The following is a 21,254-nucleotide window of genomic DNA, read 5'->3' on the forward strand; positions in this document are numbered from 1 at the left end:
AGTTGGCATATTGGTCTGTTTGAGTGCCTGTGTGGATTCAAGTGGGACTCAGTTTGTAATGTGCTTCCAGTGCCTGTCAGAGGATAGTATCTCCCTTTGGGTTTGGGGCTATTAGGCTGAGGACCTCCCCGTGTTTATTATTGGGTGCAATTGGTATGGTATTGTTTATTTATATAGCGCCTATACACAGGCAAGTGTTTCAAAGCGCTCAAGGAAGGTGGGAACATGGGGGGGGGGGGAATAGTCACTCAGAGCCCTTGAAATTCTGAGACGATAGTCTGCACAGGCAGAGTAAGTGCATATAATACATTAAACAATTTGAGTCACTGCACATAGGCCTGACGGCAATTCTGAAGTTTTACCAGTGCAATTAGGGGTGAAGACAAGGGAAAATAGACAATCTTCAGGCATGGTGCATTCGGATCGTGTAAATGCTCAGACGGTGACAGGGAGGGGAAGGTCCAAGTGCTCCTGGTCGGTGGAGACTGGGGTAAGTGCAGAGAGCCACTCTCTTGGGTTAATTCTGAGTGTAGTGTAGGAGGGTGGGGTGTTGGGCCTTGAGGCAAGTGCGAGAAGGGACTGGCGGGCGGGTGCAGGGCCAAGGGAGGCCGGCCAGAGTGAAAGTGGGTAAGCAGGAGCAGGGGTCCCAATGCAAACTATCTCAGACTCACTGGCGTTGAGGCAGAGGTTGTTTCCAGCACACCATGACTGAATAGCTGACAGTCGGAAATGAGCGGGGAGGAGGCTAAGGGTAGCCTGAAAGATAGTTGCATGTCATCCGCGTAACACTGGAAGTTTGAGGTGAAAGGGACAATCACACGTGCCAGGGAAGCCATATAGACGTTGAAGAACCAGGGGGATAGATTAGATCCCTGGGGAACGCCGCAGGTTGAAAGAGCTATAGTTGAGAGAAAGGCTCAGAGTTCCACCTGGGATGGGCGGTCGGAGAGAAAATAGGTTAACCACGCCAGAGCCAGACCTTTGATTCCCAGTGTGTCAACGAGTCATGCAATCAGGATGTTGTGATTCACTGTGTCAAAAGCAGAGGGAGAGATCAAGGAGAATGAGGACAGCGGGAGTATTAGTGTCAAGATTTGAGAGCAGGTCTTCACAGGTGTTCAGAAGAGCAGTTTCCGTGCCCCTGGATGCTCTATAGCCAGACTGATGGTCATGGAAGCAGCCAATAGTCGGTGTGGAGGGTCAGCTGAGAGCCAACTTCTCTAGGAGTTTACCCAGTCTTAAGACGTTTCTCTTTGATGCTTAAAGTCATTCATAAGTATACAAAAACCCGGCCACTCTAAAGGACTGTCAGTCGCCATTCCAAGTGACACTTCTCCCCTACCCTGAGCTGATTTGTTCTTTGTTTGTCTGTCCTTGTGAGCGCCCTGAGACCTTTTGGGTAAGTGTTGCGCCATATAAAAATGTATTTAGTTAGTTAGGAAATTAGTGATAGATGTAGGGCGGTAGTTTGCCGTATTGGAGGGGTCGGCCAAGGGTTTCTTGAGCAGAGAGTGCATGTGGGAGTGCTTAAAGACAGTTGGGAAAACTCCAGTTGAAAAGGAGAGATTGCAGAGATCAGCCAAGGCTGGGGTGAGGGAGTCAGTATTGTCCTAAATGGTTTTAGAGGGGCAGGGGTCCACCTGTTTGGATGAGGCCTTCATATACTGGTGAGCTCATCATGTTTGGCGGGTGAGAGAGAGAAGGTAAGTGGAGGGGGAGGGAGGAGGAAGGGAGACTCCGGTGTTGGTTTATGTGTATGCTGTGGTGTTGAAGAGAGGGAGGAAAGGATGTCTTGGGTTTTTGTGATGAAGTGTGCAGCCAGGGCCAAGCAAAGGTCCTGGTTGGGTGTGATGGAAGAAGAGGCTGCTTTAGGCTTGGCCAGTTCCTAGCAGACTTTGAAGAGTTTGGCTGTGTTCTTTGATGCCGCGGAGATGCGGGCTTGAATAAAGCTCTTTTTATGGAATTGATGCAGAGTCGATATTGCCTTTGGAGGAGGCTGCAGGCCAGTTTGCCGGATGGCCCGCCCGAAAGGTCCATTTCCGCTCACCTGCCCTACACTTGCATTTGATTGCAGCTAGATCGGAGTCATACCAAGGCTTGCACTATTTGGAAGGCTTCTGTTGGACCTTCATGACAGGGGCAAGTGGGTCAAGAGTGTTGCAGATGGAGAGATTGAGGTTAGCGAGGGCTGTCTCAGCGTGGAAGTCAGCGGCAGGAATGGGAGGAGGAAAGTAGGTGGAGGAAAATGCAGCAACTGTCATTTTTTCATGGGTCTGGTGACTTTGAAGCCGAGTGGTCGTGCCGTGTGTGTTGCTGCTAGAGGAGAGGAGAGCTTCAGGTGTGTTGAGAGGAGAGAGTGGTCAGTCCAAGAGAGCGAGATAGTGAGAGGGAGACAGAGAGGGATGTCAGTAGAGATGAGAGCATCCAACGTGTGGCCCGCGGTGTGCGTGGAACCAGAGAGTAAGATAGGGAGAGAGTGGCACATAGGTCATGGAAAGGTCTTAAGGATTCAGGAGGGTCCAGGTGGATGTTGAGATGCGAGGAGGAGGAGAGTAGAAAGGAGACCAGGTCAGCCCATTCTGAGAGGAAGAGAGTGGACTGTCCTGGTGGTCGATAGAAGGTGGCCACAAGGAGAGAAAATTTAGGAGACAGTGATAGCCTGCAGACAAGGCATTCGAAGGAGTAGGCTTGAGTAGGTATGATGGACACAGGTATCCATTCTGGGAAGATCAGTGCCTATCCACCGCCTGTCTTCTTTGGCCTGGGTGCAGAGAGGATTTTGTAGCCTTCTGGGAGGAGTGTATAAAAGCTCATGACAGAGCTATCCCTGAACCATGTCTCTGTGTTGGCGAGCACATCAAGGTCCATGAGTTCAAGGAGGTTGCAGATGTCAGACAAGTGTTTGACGGCGGAGCGAGTGTTGTGCGTGGCAATGTGGAGGAACTTGCCATCTTTGTGGGTCTTCCCGTGGGGGGGTACAGGGGATGATGGTGGCAAGAGCATCAGAGGGATAGTGGAGGGTGGCAAAGGAGCCAAGGCCGAAAAGGGAGTCTGGACAGTGTGGCGAGGTAAGGATGCCAGTGCAGAGGAGGAATAAGGCACATTAGACAAGGGAGCCTGTGTAGAGGAGGAGGAAGGCACAATGGTCAAGGGAGCCTGTGCAGAGTAGGACGTAGGGAGAGATGGGTGGGGAACATGGCCAGAGTGAGAGGTGAGGTTAGAAAGGCGAGGGAGGAGCCTGTGAAAGAGAAGAAGGTTCGATTGAGGACACTAAACCATGATGGTTCCATTGAAATGGACATTGATGATGACTCTGGAAATGGCGAAGAGGTCAAGGAGAACCTCCCAGCTAGTGCCACCATTAATGGGAGAAGAAGCGATAGGTGAGAGAAAGACGACCATGAGGTGAGTCCATAGATCAGGTGAGTTAACGAAAAAGAGGATGTCTGTGAGAGTCTCTCTGGCGGGAAGCTGTGACATAGGTGTCTGCAATAGGAAGGCCTGGGTTGGATCCCAGTATGTTTTTCTTAAATTTCTTCTGGCCAGTTTTAGTGATAGGGGAAGGATAGGAGATGTGAAGCAGTTAGAGAAGATAGGAGACATAGAAAGAGACATAGTAGAGTACAGTGGTGCTCATTTACCAGTCTGAAGTACTGAGGCACAAGGAGGAAGCAGGGTGGGGAGGCGGGCACAAAGGTGTGGGAGGCCAAGAGTAGTGCACACAGCTAATGAAACACCAAGCAGCAGCTAGGCACAGCTAAATTCCATTTTTGCAGGACAAGAGAAAACATGGTGAGGCCACTAGGCACAGCTAAATTCCATTTTTGCAGAAAAAGAGAAAACGGTGAGGCCACTAGGCACAGCTAAATTCAAATTTTGCAGGACAAGAGAAAACAGTCTGGGCCATTTGGGTGCAGTTATGCTATATCAATTATCATCAGTATAGGTTCTAGATAGGCCATCAATCGGTGGTTCTGCTAAATCAATTTCCAGATAGGTAGGATTACGAAAGATAGAAGTGCTAGTAGGCCCTCAGTATGTAATTCTGTTAAAAGCTTTCCAGATGAGTAAGAAAAGCAGGATAGTCCTCTCTGGATTGATAGCGTAGTGCATACGTGCTAATATGCCCTCGGTGTGTAGTTCTGCTCAAAGCTTTCCAGATGAATAAGTAAAGTAGGATGGTCATCTTCTGGACTGATAGCGTAGTACATATCTGGAAAGGCAATGATCAAGTTCAGTCATGGCGTTGGTACATGAGTGCTATTAGTGCATGGGTTACGAGTCTAGCACAATCGATCCAGATAATTGGAGGTCCGTATTGAAGGGGTTAACCAAGCCATTTCTTGCACCTGGTGGTTAGTCGAGTGTTCAGGGTGGTCCCTTATGTGTTTTTAGGGTAAGAGCCCGTTTTTGAGTGCCTTCCAGAAAGCTATGTAATCTTGTCTGTGCCTAATGCGGGGAGGCAGTGAGTTCCACAAAGTTGGGGCCAGGGTGGAGTAGGCAAACCTTCTTATCCTGGCCAAATTGGAAGCAGGACCACTTGGAGGAGGGCTTTGATTGACCATGGGTGCAGGTTGTGTGGTAAGGCGTATCCAGAAACACTCACTGAGAACGTTAGTCATTTTGACATCACAGGATTTTACATTGGATGAAACATTGCACATTGCATCTTTGTGTGTGAGCCCTTCATTGTTTTGGTCTTGGCGCATGCATGCATTCTGTTTGCTCTGAAGCAATGCTCACGCTCTCAGCTTGGCTACATTGCTTCCTCCTCCAACTAGCCTTGTAGTTCCCTCTCTTCGTCTCATCTCCACTCTCAGCACTTTGAAACTTCTTCAGCATGTTGCATGCAATATATGCGCCACCAATATAGCACAGCATACAAGATTAGAATATTCCAGAAAATGAAATTAATTTGTGCTATTGGTTCCAACAACTTTAACTGTACATTTGTTTGAAAAGAATGGTAGAATTATCAGCATTTATAGAGGGGGAGCACAAAAGGAAAACTCACTCCGAGAGATTGAAAAACAAAAGACTGATTACTGAGTTTCTACCCTGTGTTAAGTGATACTGAGCCACTAATACATAGACGTGTTTGCCATGTTTGCAGATATGCAAAAGGAGTATGATTCCATGGATACACACTTTAGCTCAAATGCTCTCGGTCCTGCCAACAGTAAAGTTAGTAAAGTAATGTTAAACAATCTGTAAATGTATACTTGTGTTGGAATCTGAAGTATATTGAAATTGTACAAAAGCACAAGAACAATAAATAAGACGTAACAAAATAAAATAGTGTCGAGGAAAAAAGACGGCACAATTCATGTAATGCATTGTTGGGTGAAACCTAGAGGATCAAAATACAAACACGTTCAGTATGACCATAGCCTCCCAGAAAAACAGGTCATAAAGTATTTGTATTGTAATCGTATTTCTGTTTATTGGAAGAACTGGGATGCCAATTTCAAACAGAAATTACCTACAATAATACATTTGTAATAAACATACTCATGAACATAAACAGTACATATTTTTGAAAATGTAATATTGATAACACATTGATACAAATCATCATAATAAAACAATGGTGATGGTGATATCGGATAAATTATGAAATGTTACCACATTTTCAGTAACATGCAATGCTATTTAAATGAGCTCTGATGGTTTAGTTTTCTACAGGCAGCCAAAAATCTGAAATTTGTTTAACATGTGATGTGAGGCTAGTATGTTTGGGATGGGTGTGCCCTTTGATTCCTATTTCCCAGGCCAGCTCTTGCACAAAGGATAAAAGGAGAGGCCTGGCCACCCAGTCTGTCTCCTTCCCTGTTGCTTGGCATGGCCACACAGTCTGACCAGAATTTACATAACCCTTCCACTGCTGAGCTGGGCTCACAGTGTTGACACATATGATATCAAATTGATGTGGGTGTATTATGCTTGTATTTGTTAAAAGGTGTTTGACTTGAAATGCACACTCTTTACCTGCTAAATACATATCCTATACATGCAAATTCATCAATTATTTAAAAAACAATTAATATCATTTCCACATTTACATTTGCATCAATAAAATACAAAGCAAGTATAATTATCCATTCCACCAGGTTCATACAAAGATTAATAATAGCATCTGTATCAAACTTTCTACTTATATAATTATTTGTCAAATTTATGTGGATGTAGTAGGTGTGAAAGATGCTTGCCACCATATCGTAACTGGGCTATGGCTTCTATTTAAACTTTACAACTGCCACCAGGAGAGTAACACTCATAGTGATGTGGTTTTGGGAACAGAGGTGCATATCCTAAATGCAGCCCTGGCACTGCAATGGCTTGGCTTTCATTGCGGCTTTCAGAGGGCACTGAACCTGCTCTATACCACGGGGGAGCAGGAGCTGCAGATCAGGATTATGATTCAACAGGACATAGATGTACACTATGCTTTTATCAGGGAGTTTGTGGAGAAGGGGGGGTCTGGTTTGCAGACCACCTTTTCTGAGAGAGAATTACTCACATTGTTTTAAATAAAATAACATTAAAAAAACAGGTCTTCTGCACCCTTGCCAAATAGCAATCCTTCACAGCATCCACTACAATATTCACTGTTATCAAGGCTCTTATACAAAATTGATTCCATCAACTACCCCCTTTGGGAGGGGTAGAACATGGAGCGTTACAAAACAAAAACACATTTTCTCTCCTATGTGCTGTGCAAAGTGAATATTTATTATATTTTAGGGCGCACGAAAACCTGAAGCCGTCTAGGCGCTGTGAGCATAGAGGCATGGTTGTAGATATGTACAAGTCAGGTATGCACATGGGGTTCCAAGTCAGTTAGGTTCTGTTAAACTGAAATGTTTTGAGTTTATTTCTTAAGATAGTCTGAGAGTTCCCCATCCTGAGGTGGAGTGGGAGGGTGTTGCAAAGAGTGTTGACTTGGGCGGGAAAACTGGATCCTCCTGCTCTGGCCCTTCTGAACTTAGGTGTGTTCAGGCGGTTGGCTTAGGCAGCTCTGGCGGGTCTGGAAGAAGTTGGTTTGGTGATAAGCTCTGAGGTATTGGGGAGCAGTGTTATTGATGGCGCGGTGGGTCAAGGGAAGAATTTTGAAGGAGATGCGGTCCTCCTTTGGCAGCCAATGGGCGTCTCTCCTGGCTTGAGAGATGTGGACCGATTTTATTTTTTAGGCCCAGGCCATCGCAGAGGGCATTGTTTTGAACAGTTTGTAATTTATGCAGGTTACCTTTGGCAGTGCCAGCGAGGAGAGAGCTGCAATAGTCCAACTTGGAGCAGATGGTGGCTCGGGCCATGTTGATGTAATTGTCTGTGCAGAGGTACAGGCAGTAGCCGTTGATGAGTCTGCCAGTATATTCTGATGATGAGGTGATAGTTAACATGTTTGTGAGAGAGTAGAGTCCAAGTGGATGCCCAAGGTTTTGACTACTGGGGAGACCGGAAAGATGTTGCTGCCAATGCCGAAGTGATAATGTTCAGGTTCTAGGTAGGCTAGGTGAGCTGGGTTGCCGACAAGAAGGAGCTCAGTTTTATTGTCTCTCAGGTAAAGCTCATGGGTCGCCATCCATGATTGGACAGATTCATTGATGCAGTTAATTTTGGCAGTGACTTGGTGATGGATGGCGCAGAGGGGATGAGGATCTGGGTGTTGTCGGCATAGTTGGTATATTCGATTTGGGCAGAGTCAAGGAGGTCAAAGGGCGTCTTAGTAAAGACGTTTTAGAGGGTTAGGGATATGCATGAGCCTTGGGGACCCCACAATTGATGGCGGTGGGGGTGGAGGAGTGGTTGCCAGCTAAGACATGTGAGGTGCGATTAGACACAAAGGAGATCCATTGGCATGCTTTGGGGGGAGAATAGAACGGCTTTGGAGAGGTGGTTTTCAGAGTATGGTATAGTCAACCAGGTCAAAGGCTGCATATAGGTCTAGTAGCATGAGGAGAGAGAGGTTGCCAGAGTCACAGGGATAGTCTAGTTGATTTTTTAGGGCCAGGAGTGTGAACTCGCTGCTGTGAACAGGGCGGAAGCTGGATTGCTGGGGGCTGAGGAGGTGGTGTTTTTCTAGGTGATCTTGGACCTGGATATAGGCAGCACAGTCTATTATTTTCAAGAGGAAAGGGATGGAGGAGATGGGCCTGTAGTTGGCAGGGCTGGCAGGGTCCAAGGAGTGTTTTTGCATGAGGGCGGTGATCCAGGCTCCTTTGATGGACGATGGGATGGAGCAGGAATTGAATGATGCATTGATGATGGCAGTGATGAGAGGGATCAGGGGCTTGTAGCATTCTTTGATGAGGGTAGCTGGGCAGATGTCTGCTTTTCGTATGGAGGGCTTGAGGCTGTTGAGCTATGGAACCTCTTGGGTGGTGACTTGACTGAATTTGAAAAGTGGGGTGCTGTGCAGGTGTATGAGTGGGGGAAGATGGGGCTGAGGCGGGGGCATTGAAGGGGGCGCATTTGTGCTTTGATTTTGGTTTGAAGGAGGGAGATTTTGGCCGAGAGGGCTTGCTGCATGCTATTGCACCAGGCATCCTCCTTGGAGACAGTGGATGGGGGAGGGGGAGGGATCTCCAGCTCTCACAGGATACGGAAACATTCACAAGAGTCTGATTTCGCGTTAGAAATTCTGGAGGAGTATGCGGATGCTTTGGTGAGGTGGATGGCATTATTATATGCTTCAGCTTTGGAGGTGAAGCTGTTCTTGTTCTTAATGGAGCGGCATGTGAGCCAGGCACGTTTGCTGTCCCGCTTTTTGGATCGGAGGGTGCAGAGCTCAGGGGTGTACATGGTGCTGGTAGGAGAAGAGGGCTCTTTAAGGGTGCAAAGGTGTCCACAACCATGGTGGGGGTGGTGTTGTATAGGGTGACCAGTTTGTCAATGTCGTTGCCAGTGGTGGTGGTGGGGTGTTGTTTGGGGAGGGTTAGGATGTGGTTGCTGATGAGGTTGCGGGTGCAGCAGGAGTAAGTGGGTGGGGGATCGAGGGGGGGCATGCCGGGGGGGGCAGGTTGGCTGCTGGGGATGGAGAAGAGGATGAGTTGAATGGTCTGACCAGGCACATGGGGTGTTGGAGATGAGGGGATGGCAGATATGGTCGAGCAAACCAATCCATGGTACAGCAGAAGTGGTGAGTGGGGTTGAGGATTGTTTGAGAGAAGTTGAGGGAGTCCATAGTTGAGAAGAGGGATGTGTCCTCTTTGTCAGATGGGTCCCCGTAACCCAAGTTGAAGTCGCCTATGGCGAGGGACTTGGTATGGGGTGTAAGGTTGTGCAGGAGGAGGTGGGACAGGTCATCCTTGAAGGATGAGGTGGGGCCTGGTGGGCTGTAGGTCAGATGGATGTTGATGGTGCTGGTGGAAGACGTGGAGAGCTTGACGGATGGGGATTGGCAGTTCATGAGGGGTCGTGTGGTGGTGTCGTGGATGTAGAGTGTGTCTTTGAAGAGAAGTGCGACGCCACCACCTTTTTTGGAGACATGGTCATTGTGAAGGATGGCATATGGTGATGGAAAGGGAGGGGCCTGCAGCGCTGTGAAGCCATGTTTCAGTGATGGCCAGGAGGTCGAGGTTGTGGAAGATAATGAGGTTGTGGATGTCAACGGCGTGTGCAAAAGGTAGAGCGCGCATTGAAGAGAGCACAGGAGATGGGGTGGCCGTTGAGGGGTCGGGGTTTGGTGGAGGGTTGGGTGGGTGATGAGGTGTTGGCGGCCAATGGGGGGGGGTTGTGCGTCTAGTCGGGCATTGCGGGATGCTAGCGTAGTTTGTTGGGGGCCAGAGGGGAGTTGTGCGCGTAGGCTGGTGTTGCACGATGCTGTCGTAGGTGGCTGGGGTTCATTGGGGAGTTGTGGGAGGCTAGCATAAGTGGCTGCGGAGAGCAGTTTGGCGTCGTGGGTGGGTAGAGAGGGGTGGAGGGGGATAGGAAGGGTTGTGGAGGGTGGTTGATGGCAGCGCAATAATGGCAGAAGAGGAGTAGCGAGCCAGTGCATAGGGGCTTACTTGAGCTTTGGGCGGGTAGTAGGCAGGAGCGAGCGCCGGGGTTGGCCAAGCGCCTGCAGTGGTTAGGGTGGATAAGGCGAGCATTGCGGCAGGCCGGAGAGATGCCGTTGTAGTCGTGAGGATTAAGTAGTGTGCTGTGTACATTTTAGCCAAACACATGCGGCGCACAATAAATTGATGCCTGTGGCTTTAGACAAACTCTTTGGGGAGTCGGAAAGGGTAATACTATATGGTATCGATAGTTAATGTGCTTTCCAAACACCATGACATCACACATGAATTGAACTCTGTCATGTATATCTCCATTGTGTGATCCAGAAATATATCCGGAAGTGGACTGGGAACCAAAAGAGTCCATGGAACTAATTTTCAAAGCGGCCCCACCCCTTTCCTATGACAACATTTGGAAATAAAATAAAAGAAGCCTAGGGTGCAGAGGCCTACTGGTAAATCTCCAGAGTTCCCTGTAGGCCAGTCCACCCCTGAGCATAATGTATATATGGTTTATTTGTCGTGCTATCCGGCCATTGAACCTGGTTTGGCTCTGCCACTCAAGATGAAAATACAATGATGTGAGCTGCACTCTAAAGGTTACATGTCTTTCCATCAAATTTTTTCCATCAAAGGTAAATGCCACTGAATTTCCCCACCACAGTTTTTAACCCTGAAAAACACACCCCAAACAAAATTAACCCTTTACCCTACAAAAATATGCAAAAATATGCATTTGATACACATTTTTTCATTGGAAAAAATTAGATGGAAAAACCCTTGATCATTTTTCAATGGCAAGTCTGCATACCCACTCTAAACACTAATGAAATTCTAAATGGTTACATTAGAATAATACTATGTCGAATGATCGGTGCAACCACTTTCAGGCCTTCAGCTATTGCCCTGGTACAACATTTATTAACAGGTCACACTAAACAAACCTTTTTTTTTTTTAAATGTATTCCTCCTCACTCCCCCCTGGTAACGGCTTCAAATCATACTGCTGATTCTGCTTCCACCCATCTCAGGAGATCCGCCCACCATGTCCCCACCCTCATCTTACTTATGTGCTTTAGATTGCGTGGCCTGGGAAAAATCCCGAGCATGCATGCCCAAGCCGACCCCACATCCAGCACCACTCCCCCACCGGCCATCTTAGACTTTATTTCGTCCCAGAATCTGTGCACCTCGGGACAGGCCCAGAACATGTGTAGCAACCCCCTTCCACCTCCCAGCACCTGGGGCATTTCTGTGTGGCCGAGCCTCCAAACCTGGCTATTTTCCCAGGGGTCTGATAAGCCCTATGGGTGACATACAACTGGATCTGTTGGAGTCTCGCATTTCGGGACACCTTTTTATGGTACCTTTGAGCTCTCTCCCATTGCTCCTCTGTCATGAGTCCTCCTACCTCCTCCTCCCAGTCCTGCGTCAGTTTTGAGGCAGCTCCTTCCCAGCCTTTGCTCTCAGGAGCTCGTATACCCTGGATATTTCGTGCCCGCCCTCTGAAACATCATACATCGTTTCCAGGGCGGCATCAGGTTCTTCCGCCAGCACCGTCTCAGGCTACCTCTCCCTCACCCGTTTCGTGAGTCTGGTGTAAGTTATGTATTGGCCTCTATGCACCCCTGTCTCCTCCTGCAACCTCTGGAATTACAATGCCTCCCCTTCCTGCCATATATCCCAGAGGGTGGCCAAGCCCATCGGTTCCCAGTATCTACGGACTACCTCAAGGAATTGAGTCGTTTCCACACAGCGCCACCAGCGGAACCTGCTGGGAGAGTGGATCCGGATCACCCACCGTTCTCCACGTCCTGCGCCAGACCTCCCAACCCAGCGCCAATAGTGTCTCTCTTCCCACCATTTTACTCTTTTGTAGCCACACCGTCTCTCTCAGAAAGTATGGAGCCAAGTCACCCTGCAAAAGTCTAGCTTCTGCCGAGTCCTATGACGACAACCACCTGGCCACAAACAACAGCTGCCCCGCCAGATAATAAAGCTCAAAGTTCAGCAAGTTTATGCCCCCCCCCCCCGTCACACGAGTTCTATTGTTTCCACAGGGCTACTCAGTTCCTGGAGTTGCCCCATGTGAAGCTCCTGCACATAATATGAGGTCTCTTGAAAAAGCTTCTGGGAATCAAATACGGGACATTTACAAAAAAATGTAAGAGTCTGGGCAAAACCACCATTTTGAGCAGAGCTGCTCTCCCCATCATAGATAGGGGTAATCTAGACCAGAACACCATACTATTCTTAACTCCCTTGATCGCTTTCTCTGTGTTATGTTCGTGCTCTGTCTCTATACTATGATAAATGTTTACTCCCAGATACCTAAATGTCTCAGGCTGCCAGGGTATTTGCAGGATAGGCAGCCTCTCCAGCGGGACACTTTTATACCTTCCCAAGGTGAACAAACTAGACTTCCCGGGGTTCACCGATATGCCCGAGAGGGTGGCATAACGATCCATCACCTCCAATACATATTGCAGGTTTTCCTCCGGGTAGCGCAAATAAAATAGAGGAGCATGTCATCTGCATACAGCGAAACCAGGTGCATGCCACTTATCGTACGAATCCCCACCTCCCCGTATTGTCGCAGGCATATTGGCAGCTGCTCTAATGCCAGTATGTATAACATGGGTGACCAGGGGCATCCCTGTCTAGTCCCCCTGGTGAGTTGCCATTTGTCTGAAATTATGGATCCCGTTTTAACTCTCGCTACCGGGGTGCTATATAACATCTGAACCCACCTGATGTATCCTGGTCCCATTCCGTATCCTTTCAGGGTCGCTTTCAACCATGGCCACTGCACCAAATCAAAGGCTTTAACCGCGTTTAGCGACACGATAGCCAACTCGCCCGTGTCTTCCCCGGTGTAATCAATGATATGGTGCAGCCTCCTATGGTTGTCTGTGATATTCCTACCAGGGACATAGCCCGTCTGATCTGGGTGTATCAACTTACCAATCACCCTCTTTAACCTCTTGCCTAGCACTGCCGTGAGTATTTTACTGTCCTGATTCAGCATGGACAAGGGTTTATAGGACCTGCACTCCGTGGCCGGCTTGCCTGGTTTCAGAAGTGGGATGATCACTTGCTCGCGGAGGGATGGTGGCAGTTCCCCCAGCTCACAGGCTTCATTAAACATGTCAAGCAATGGCTGGAGTAGCTCCTGCTTATATGTCTTGTAAAACTCGCTAGGCAACCCATCTGACCCGGGCGTTTTACTTGCGGGCAGATGTTGGATCACCATTTCCAGTTCGTCCAAGGTGACGGGGGCAACCAGATCTGCACGTTCTAGGTCATCCAGGGTGGGTTGCCCTATATCCTCTATTGTTCCCAGTATGTCTTGGTTCGTATCCTCCCCTGTCTCCTCATATAATTGTCTGTAATACTTGAGGAACTCCTCATTTACCCCCGCCTGGGTGTTACGGGTTCGGCCTTCCGCATCCCTTATCTCTCTGATCACTGAGCGGGGGGTCTCGCTCTTGTACAGCCAGGCCAGCAATCTACCCGGCTTATCCCCCCCTGCATGTAGCCTCTCCGTGTATTTCTTGTAGTTTTATTTGCATAATCTATCCCAGAGTCCACTGCAGGTTAACTGTAAGTCTTGGCACTGTTCTCCCGGGTAGTCTCCTCATTTTGCATAAGACCCTCCAGATCTCTTTCTGATTCCTGAAGTTCCCGTTCAATGCCCCCTTAGAGCCCTTTAGATTTTGATATAGCTACCCCCCGCACCACCACATTAAATACCTCCCATAATGTACCCACAGAGCGTACACTGCCCGTGTTAGTTTCAAAATATTCCTCGATGGCCTCCCTCAGGTCCTCTCAAAACCCTGCATCTTGTAACGCCTCAGTTCTGAGTCTCCATGTCGGGATGCGCGCCCTGGGGGGTTGGTATCGCCACTCTACGACCAAAGGTGAGTGATCGGATAATACCCGAGCTTTATATTCCGCACCCATCATTCCTCCCATTATCTCGGCAGCTGCAACACATAGTCTAGCCTCGTGTGCAAGTCATGTGGTGCTACGTAGTGCAAGTATTGTCTATCCATTGGATGCAGCTTCTTCCACACATCCACTAGGTCTTCCAACATTATCCCCAGCGCTTTAGCCGCTGGCTTCCCTGATTTGTCATCTGACCCATCTATTCACAAAACAAACCTTTATTGCACACTGTTGAACTCTTCCCAGGAAATGTTTTTAAAAGCAACTAAACTTTTTTATAAAAGTATCAGTCTACATTTTTGGATTATCTGTATAGCCAATCACAAAACACCCCAGTTCAAATAGTAAGAAACCTTTTCAATGTGTTAATGAATTACAGTAAGTACTAATCTAATATTTATCAAAGCAAGTATTCATAAATTTGCAACCACAAAACCTGAAATATGGTCAATCATCCATATGGCCGTATCCACAAATTTAAACAAATGTATCAATGGATTGCATTCTCATGCAGATTCCTCATACGATAGATATCCATTCCAGCGTCGTCTGAAACCTTTTTGAACTGGGAACGCAGTACGACATAACCGTCGATCCCTCTTGTCTCGACCGTGCCACTTGGCTCCGGACGGGACATCGGCCGCTATATATACTACGTCACTATGCCCCTGTGCCTCAGTTCCTTTTTTCTGCACGATCAGTATGCTGCTTTTCGGAACGAGTCTCGTGAGCGAAATTGCAAATTCTCCAGCATGGGGTCTGCCATGGATTCACATGCTCATGAATATTCCCCGTCGTCAGGCTGGGAATCCTCGGTAAAGAAAAAATCAGTATCGGTTTTGTTTCTGATCTGTCTTTCTTAGTAGTAACCAATCACTGATTTCTGGGTCATACTGCCCCCAGCCAATGACTGCCCTCTCCCTAAGCCCTGCCTCTGGCAGCCATCCTCAGATTTTTACCGCACGCTCAAGTGTTGGGAGTCCTCGTGCTTTAGCTCTCGAGTTTTTGCTGCGTTTTCGTGCTTTTTCAGGAGATTTTCTCATTTTTTCGGTTTAATCGAGCCTCAAGCTCCACCGTTTCTACTTCCGATAATGGGGACCCGTTTCGGAATTCTTCTACGCCCCTCAAGGGTGAAGTTTTCGTCGAGTTTACGCTTCTTGGAGGATTCGGGAAGATCTGCGGCCTTCCTCAACAGACATGGCCCAGGACAAGGGAAGCTTGACGCCCGGATCCAAGCTGTTCAGTCCTCGCGGTGCCTTTGCTCGACGACATCTGGGACGAGGGGCTTGCCGTCCTCAAGAACCCTTCCACGACACCCGCCAAGAGGGACAGTTACGAGAAGAAGTACAGAGTCTCCGATGCTGCCCCCTTCTGCCTCAGGGCCCAGCCCACACCGGACTCTGTCGTCTCGGCAGCGGCTAAGAAGAAAGCGGCGGGTGCAGCCGCTTCAACTTCCACTTCCCCGCCGGACAGCGAGGGCAAGAAGTTGGACTCCATGGGACGAGTCATCTCGTCGGCGGCAACGACGATTAAGGCGGCCAATGCCTTAGCGATCGTGGCCCGCTACGACATGGAGCTCTGGTTCAAGATAGCTCCCCTGCTAGACCTCCTGCCTGACGACAAGAGGGCGGAGGCCCTAGAAATTCTGCAGGAAGGCAAGGTGGCGTCGGATCACGGCATAACGGTGGCAACGGACATTGCCGATACTGGATTTCGCCAACTGGGCAACAGAGTTTGCCTCCGACGACGAGGATGGCTCAAGGCGACAGACTTTCCAGACCAGAGTGTTGGACATGCCGTTCGACGGCAACAACCTTTTTGGTAAGGCGGTGTATGAGTCTCTACAGACCATCAAGACCAACTCGGAGACGGCTCGGGCCCTAGGGGTGCTTCAACAGCGACAGCCCTTTCGGAGCCCCGGAGGCAGACGGGGCACCTCCAAAGGATCCAGCGATGGCTCCTCCACTTACCGCCAGGCTGCCCGCTCCTCTTTCCAGGAGGCCTACAGAGGTCGTGGCAAGCAAGGGGGATCCCGCCGTCGTCGCCAAGGAGGCCAAGGCGGCAAGGCCGCCTCCAAGCAAGACTGACCCGGCCGTGTTGTTGGGCCCCCACCGAAGCACCCCGGTGTGAGGCTGGCTGACGAAGTTCGTCAGCGTGTGGGAGTCCGTCTCCACCGACCGTTGGGTGTTGGACACCCTGGCCAACGGGCACTCGCTGGAATTCCAAAAGAAGTGCCCTCCCATTCCTCCCGTGGCCAGGAAGGAGAATCACGTACCTCAACTGCTGTTGGAGGTAAGGGCGATGCTCAAGAAAGGTGCCATCGAGCTCGTCCCCAGGAGGCTCCGGGGCTCCGGAGTGTACTCAAGGTACTTCCTCATCAAAAAGAAGACAGGCGGTTGGCGCACCAGCCTGGACCTGCCTCGGTTAAACAAATACATCAAGGCACAGAAATTCAGGGTGGTCACCCTCCAGCACGTGCTGGGACAGCTGGAGGAAGGCGACTTCCTATCGTCGTTGGACCTGGAGGATGCTTACTTCCACATCCCCATTCTAAAAGGACACAGGAAGTTTCTCAGGTTCGTGGGTCAGGGACGCCACAACCAATTCAGAGCCCTACCGTTCGGATTAAAGTTGGCACCCAGGGTATTCACCAAGTGCCTGGCACCAGTGGCGGCGCGGCTGCATCTGCAGGGCATCCACGTCTACCCCTACCTGGACGACTGGCTAATCCGGGCAAGGACAAGGGAACTTGAACGAGGAGATCCAGGGGTGATCGTCGAACACACAGCGAGGACTGTCCGGTTGCTCACGGAACTGGGGTTCGCCATCAACTACCCCAAATCGCACCTGGTTCCATCGCAAGTAGCACTGTTTCTGGGAGCGAAGCTCGATACAGTGGGGCAACTGGCATCCCCATCAGAGGAGAGGACCAAGACCATCCTGGGCAAGGTGCGGCGCCTGTTAGCCACGGACGTGGCCAGGGTGAGGTCCATCAAGTCCCTTCTTGGGATGATGTCCTCATGCATATCTTGTACCCCTTTGCAGACTTCGGATGCGTCCGCTACAGGAGTTCCTCGACGTCCGCTCGTTTCAGGCGACGGGCTGTTTCGAGGACAGGATCCCTCTCGACGAGGAGTTCCGTTGGGCGATCCTATGATGGGGCACCCGTGCTCACCTCACTACAGGCTCGGACTTTCAAACCCTGGCCTTTCAGGAGACGGTGACGAGGGGATGTTTCTGGTTCCCTTCCACTTGGCAGGAATAAAAAACACCATCGCCGAATCACTCAGCAGGGAGCTGCGCTCGTGCCACGAGTGGGAACTACCCCAGGACCAGGTAGATCGGCTCTTCCAACGATGGGGCAAACCCCAGATCGACCTGTTCGCGACGGCGACAAACTCAAGTGCCAGAGGTTCGCCAGCAGGTTCGCACAGCCGAGGAGCATGGGCGATGCTTACTAGTTTCCCTGAGCTGGCCTGTTTCTATACGCGTTCCCTCTGTTGCCGTTGCTGCTCCGTCTCATCAACCAGCTCAAGAAGACCAGGTGCAGAATGATCCTCATCGCACCGGCGTGGCCGAGGCAGATCTGGTTCCCGGACCTTCTGGACTTGTCAACGTCCCTGCCAGTCAAGCTGCCGGCAGACGCGGATCTTCTCTCCAGAGAAGGAGGCGCCATTCTCCATCACGACCCGCAGTAGCTGAACTTGCAGGCCTGGCTCCTGCAGCGCTAAAGTTTGGAGGGTACGATATACCGGCTGATTGCAGAGAGGTTCTTGCAAAAGCCAGGGCATCCTCATCTCTCAAGTGTTACGGTCATAAATGGGAGAGGTTCTCTGTCAGGTGCCGTGCACAGAAGATTAACCCTCTGCGGATTACGGCCCCTCAAGTACTGCCGTACCTACTGTCGCTGGCCAAAGCTGGACTGGCTCACGCCTCCATCAAAATACATCTGGCTGCCATCTCCCGATATACCAGGACTACGGGACGGGCGTCCTTGTGGACTCATCGCCTGGTGAAGGAATTTATGAAGGGACTATTCCGATCATTGCCGCCGGTGAAGGCTCCTGCCCTGGCGTGTGAGCTTAATGTGGTGCTGACCAGGCTCATGGGGGCCCCATTCGAGCCTATGCATTCGGCGCCTTTGAAGTTCCTGTCATGGAAGACAGCGTTCCTCATGGCCATCACCTCCGCACGACGAGTGGGAGAGATCCAGGCCCTATCTTGCAAGCCTCCATACTTGACTTTTCATGACACGAGGGTGGTGCTGAGGATGCACTCCTCATTCATGCCCAAGGTGCCATCGGACTTCCACCTCAACGAGCCCTTGGTGTTACCATTTTTCTTCCCGTCCCCTTCGGCGCCGGCCGAGAGGACTTTGCACTCGCTGGATGTAGCTAGAGCGCTGAAGTTCTACGTGGACCGCACGAAGAGTTTTCGGAAGACGTCACAACTGTTCGTGAACTTTGGGTCTGTGAATCAAGGGAAGGCTCTCTCGAAGACTTCCATTTCCAGATGGCTCTCCGGCTGCATCATGCACTGTCACCGGTTGGCAAACCGACCGCTGCCCGGCCATCCGAGAGCCCATTCGACCAGAGCGATCGCTGCTACCACGGCGTTCCTGTCTGGTGTGCCCCTTCTGGACATCTGCAGGGCTGCTACGTGGAGGTCGACGCACACCTTCACAAGATTCAACTGCGTTGATCGGGACTCCAGGGAGGAGACCAGGGTCGGCCAAGCAGTGCTGCGCAACCTGTTCGCCTAAGGTGAGCCTGGTGAGGAGGTAAGAATTGCTTAATGTTGAGTTTTGGATGTAATGCTTAATGTTGAGCCTTTGCCACCTCCCGTGGTTGTGCATGTGTATACTGCTATGTATTCTTTTATTCATGAGCATGTGAATCCATGCCAGACCCCATGCTGGAGAAGGAACAAGTTACTTACCTGTAACTGTTGTTCTCCAGCATGGGTCTGGCATGGATTCACATGCGATCTCTCCCACCTACCCCTCTGCGGCTCTTCACTTGGTCATACTGCCACTTTGCGTGCTACCAAATCTGAGGGTGGCTGCCAGAGGCGGGGTTTAGGGAGAGGGCAGTCATTGGCTGGGGGCAGTATGACCCAGAGATCAGTGATTGGTTACTACTAAGAAAGACAGATCAGAAACGAAACTGATACTGATTTTTTCTTTACCGAGGATTCCCAGCCTGACAGGGAATATTCATGAGCATGTGAATCCATGCCAGACCCATGCTGGAGAACAAAAGTTACAGGTAAGTAACTTGTTCCTTTGTGAATCCATGCCAGACCCATGCTGGAGAACAAAAGTTACAGGTAAGTAACTTGTTCCTTTTATAACAGTTGACTAAAATTTCATTTTTGTAATGGTTTTCGTCGATATGTCCACTCATAAGGCTTCTGGTTTGATGGCGCGTTAATGCTGCAACGCCAAGATGTCTATCACCAACCCGCATGACATCTGCGAGTGGTGGCTGGGTAAAAATCATGTCGGCAAGGATTGTGGTTCTTGTCTGCAGATGAGTCCCAAGTTGTTGAGGGAACAGTCGGCGAAGTTGACACTCGGGCGAGGCGCCCCCCCAATCCTCTGTCGAAATCACTGTCTCGTTTGACCGCCAGGTTAAGGAACTCGTGGTAGCAACAGTCACAAGTGATCACAGAGTTCAAGGGGGTTTATTAAACTGTAAATGCAGTTTGGAAAAACACCTAACCTAAATCTAAGATGGGAGCAAGTTGCGACCATCAAATGAAAAATAAGGCAGTCCTAGTGGCGTCTTGTCAAAGTAAGTCCTGTAGTAAATAAACCTATTGCCAAATCCTTACAACTAATTGCAGAAAGAGTGTGGGATAGGGTTTTCAATAAAGAAAGAAGTGTTCACAACTAATATGTCATGATGTGATTGCCAGGGGTCTCCCTTCCCCACGTTTTGAACACGTGACAAGGTGGATCTCTTGAGCACAGCACACACAAGCTTTCCCAGCACGAGCCAACCGTTCCGTATCCGCTATCAGGTTCTTTGATGGTTAAGTCTCTTTTTTTCAATAAAAAGACTCTTGCCTTCGAGGGCCTGATGTATTCAACAACAAACAAACAGTTCTTTTTCAAAAGGACTTTGGGTGATGAGTTATCACCCCTGGATCTCCCTCGGTCAAGCTCGCACCCCAAATGACAAGGGGGACAATTGACTTTCCCTGGTCTTAAAATACTTCTTGCATCCACAAATCTCAGTCTTTTCAAATGATTCACTGTGGACATCCCTCCCCCGGGTTCACTCCTGTCAGCACACTGCTCATGGGACTTCAGCCTTCGCCCCTTCTTGTTAGCATCCCTCCACAGGTTCACTCTTGCTAACCTTTGCAATACACTGTTCATGCGCTCATTTCACCAAACTGGATTAATTTCCCCTGGCTCCGCAATCATCTGTCGGTCAAAGACTTGCGATGGTACAGATTTTACAAGACCCCTGTATGACGACTTACACCTCTTTGCCTCTTCCCAAGACCTTTGGTAGTTTCTACCATTGGGTAATCGCCAAGAGTTTCCTGCGTGAGTACCCACGTGGTACCGGACTCCTCTGTTGCTGGGTTTTCCCCTTTTTCATCAATATTTTCTATATACCGTTCAACGTTCAAATTAGCCGTTGCCTATTTTTCATTCAACACAGTTTGGTTTCTTATCGACTCTCGCCTTGACTCACCGGCTGTGATGAACCGCTTGGCTTTCTTCTCTTTTGAGTCAAGGTTGGTACCACAGAGACAAGCGTCTCTCCCTGGCTTGGTAATTGGCGGAGGAGGGTCTTGTGTACTGTTGACATCTGCTGCAACACACAATGGCTATTTTTTCCGGTCTTAAAATTCCTTCTGGAGAGGCTTCACGAGCCTTGGTCGGAAAGGGCAAGGTCGCTTCTCTCCTTGTCACCCTCTCGATATGCACCATCTTTCTCCTCCTCTTGAACTGCCATGCTGAGTTAGCTCTCATGTAGTACAGTCTGCCTTGCTCGTCCTGTGCTCTTGTGCCCCACCTTTTATCACTGGGGGAAGGGAAAGTGCTGTCAGGTGTTTGAGATTCTGGTCAATTGCCTGACTTTGCCTGAACCCTGTATTGGGACATGTCAGTTAAATGGCTCTGGTGTTTAGTATGTTGTCTTTCGTGTTGTGCGAAAGTGTTTGTGTCGAAAAAGGGGGGGACAGTGTTTTTGAATATCCTACGTGGTAGGATGGGTAAGAGTTGTTGAAAGAAGGGGGATACCATGTCTCACCCATCGGTGTCCCACTCCGACTCCTCAAGGACCC

General features: G+C 49.6%; 1 protein-coding gene across 7 annotated transcripts in view; it reads left to right on the top strand.

Annotated features, from left to right (window-relative positions):
- ATP11A (ATPase phospholipid transporting 11A) overlaps window positions 1–21,254 on the top strand; it is a 2,308,865-nt gene that overhangs the window by 1,374,810 nt on the left and 912,801 nt on the right. The window lies entirely within an intron of this gene.

The sequence above is a fragment of the Ambystoma mexicanum genome, chromosome 7p, assembly GCF_040938575.1.
Source record: "Ambystoma mexicanum isolate Mex_15411 chromosome 7p, UKY_AmexF1_1, whole genome shotgun sequence".
NCBI classification, from domain to species: domain Eukaryota; kingdom Metazoa; phylum Chordata; class Amphibia; order Caudata; family Ambystomatidae; genus Ambystoma; species Ambystoma mexicanum.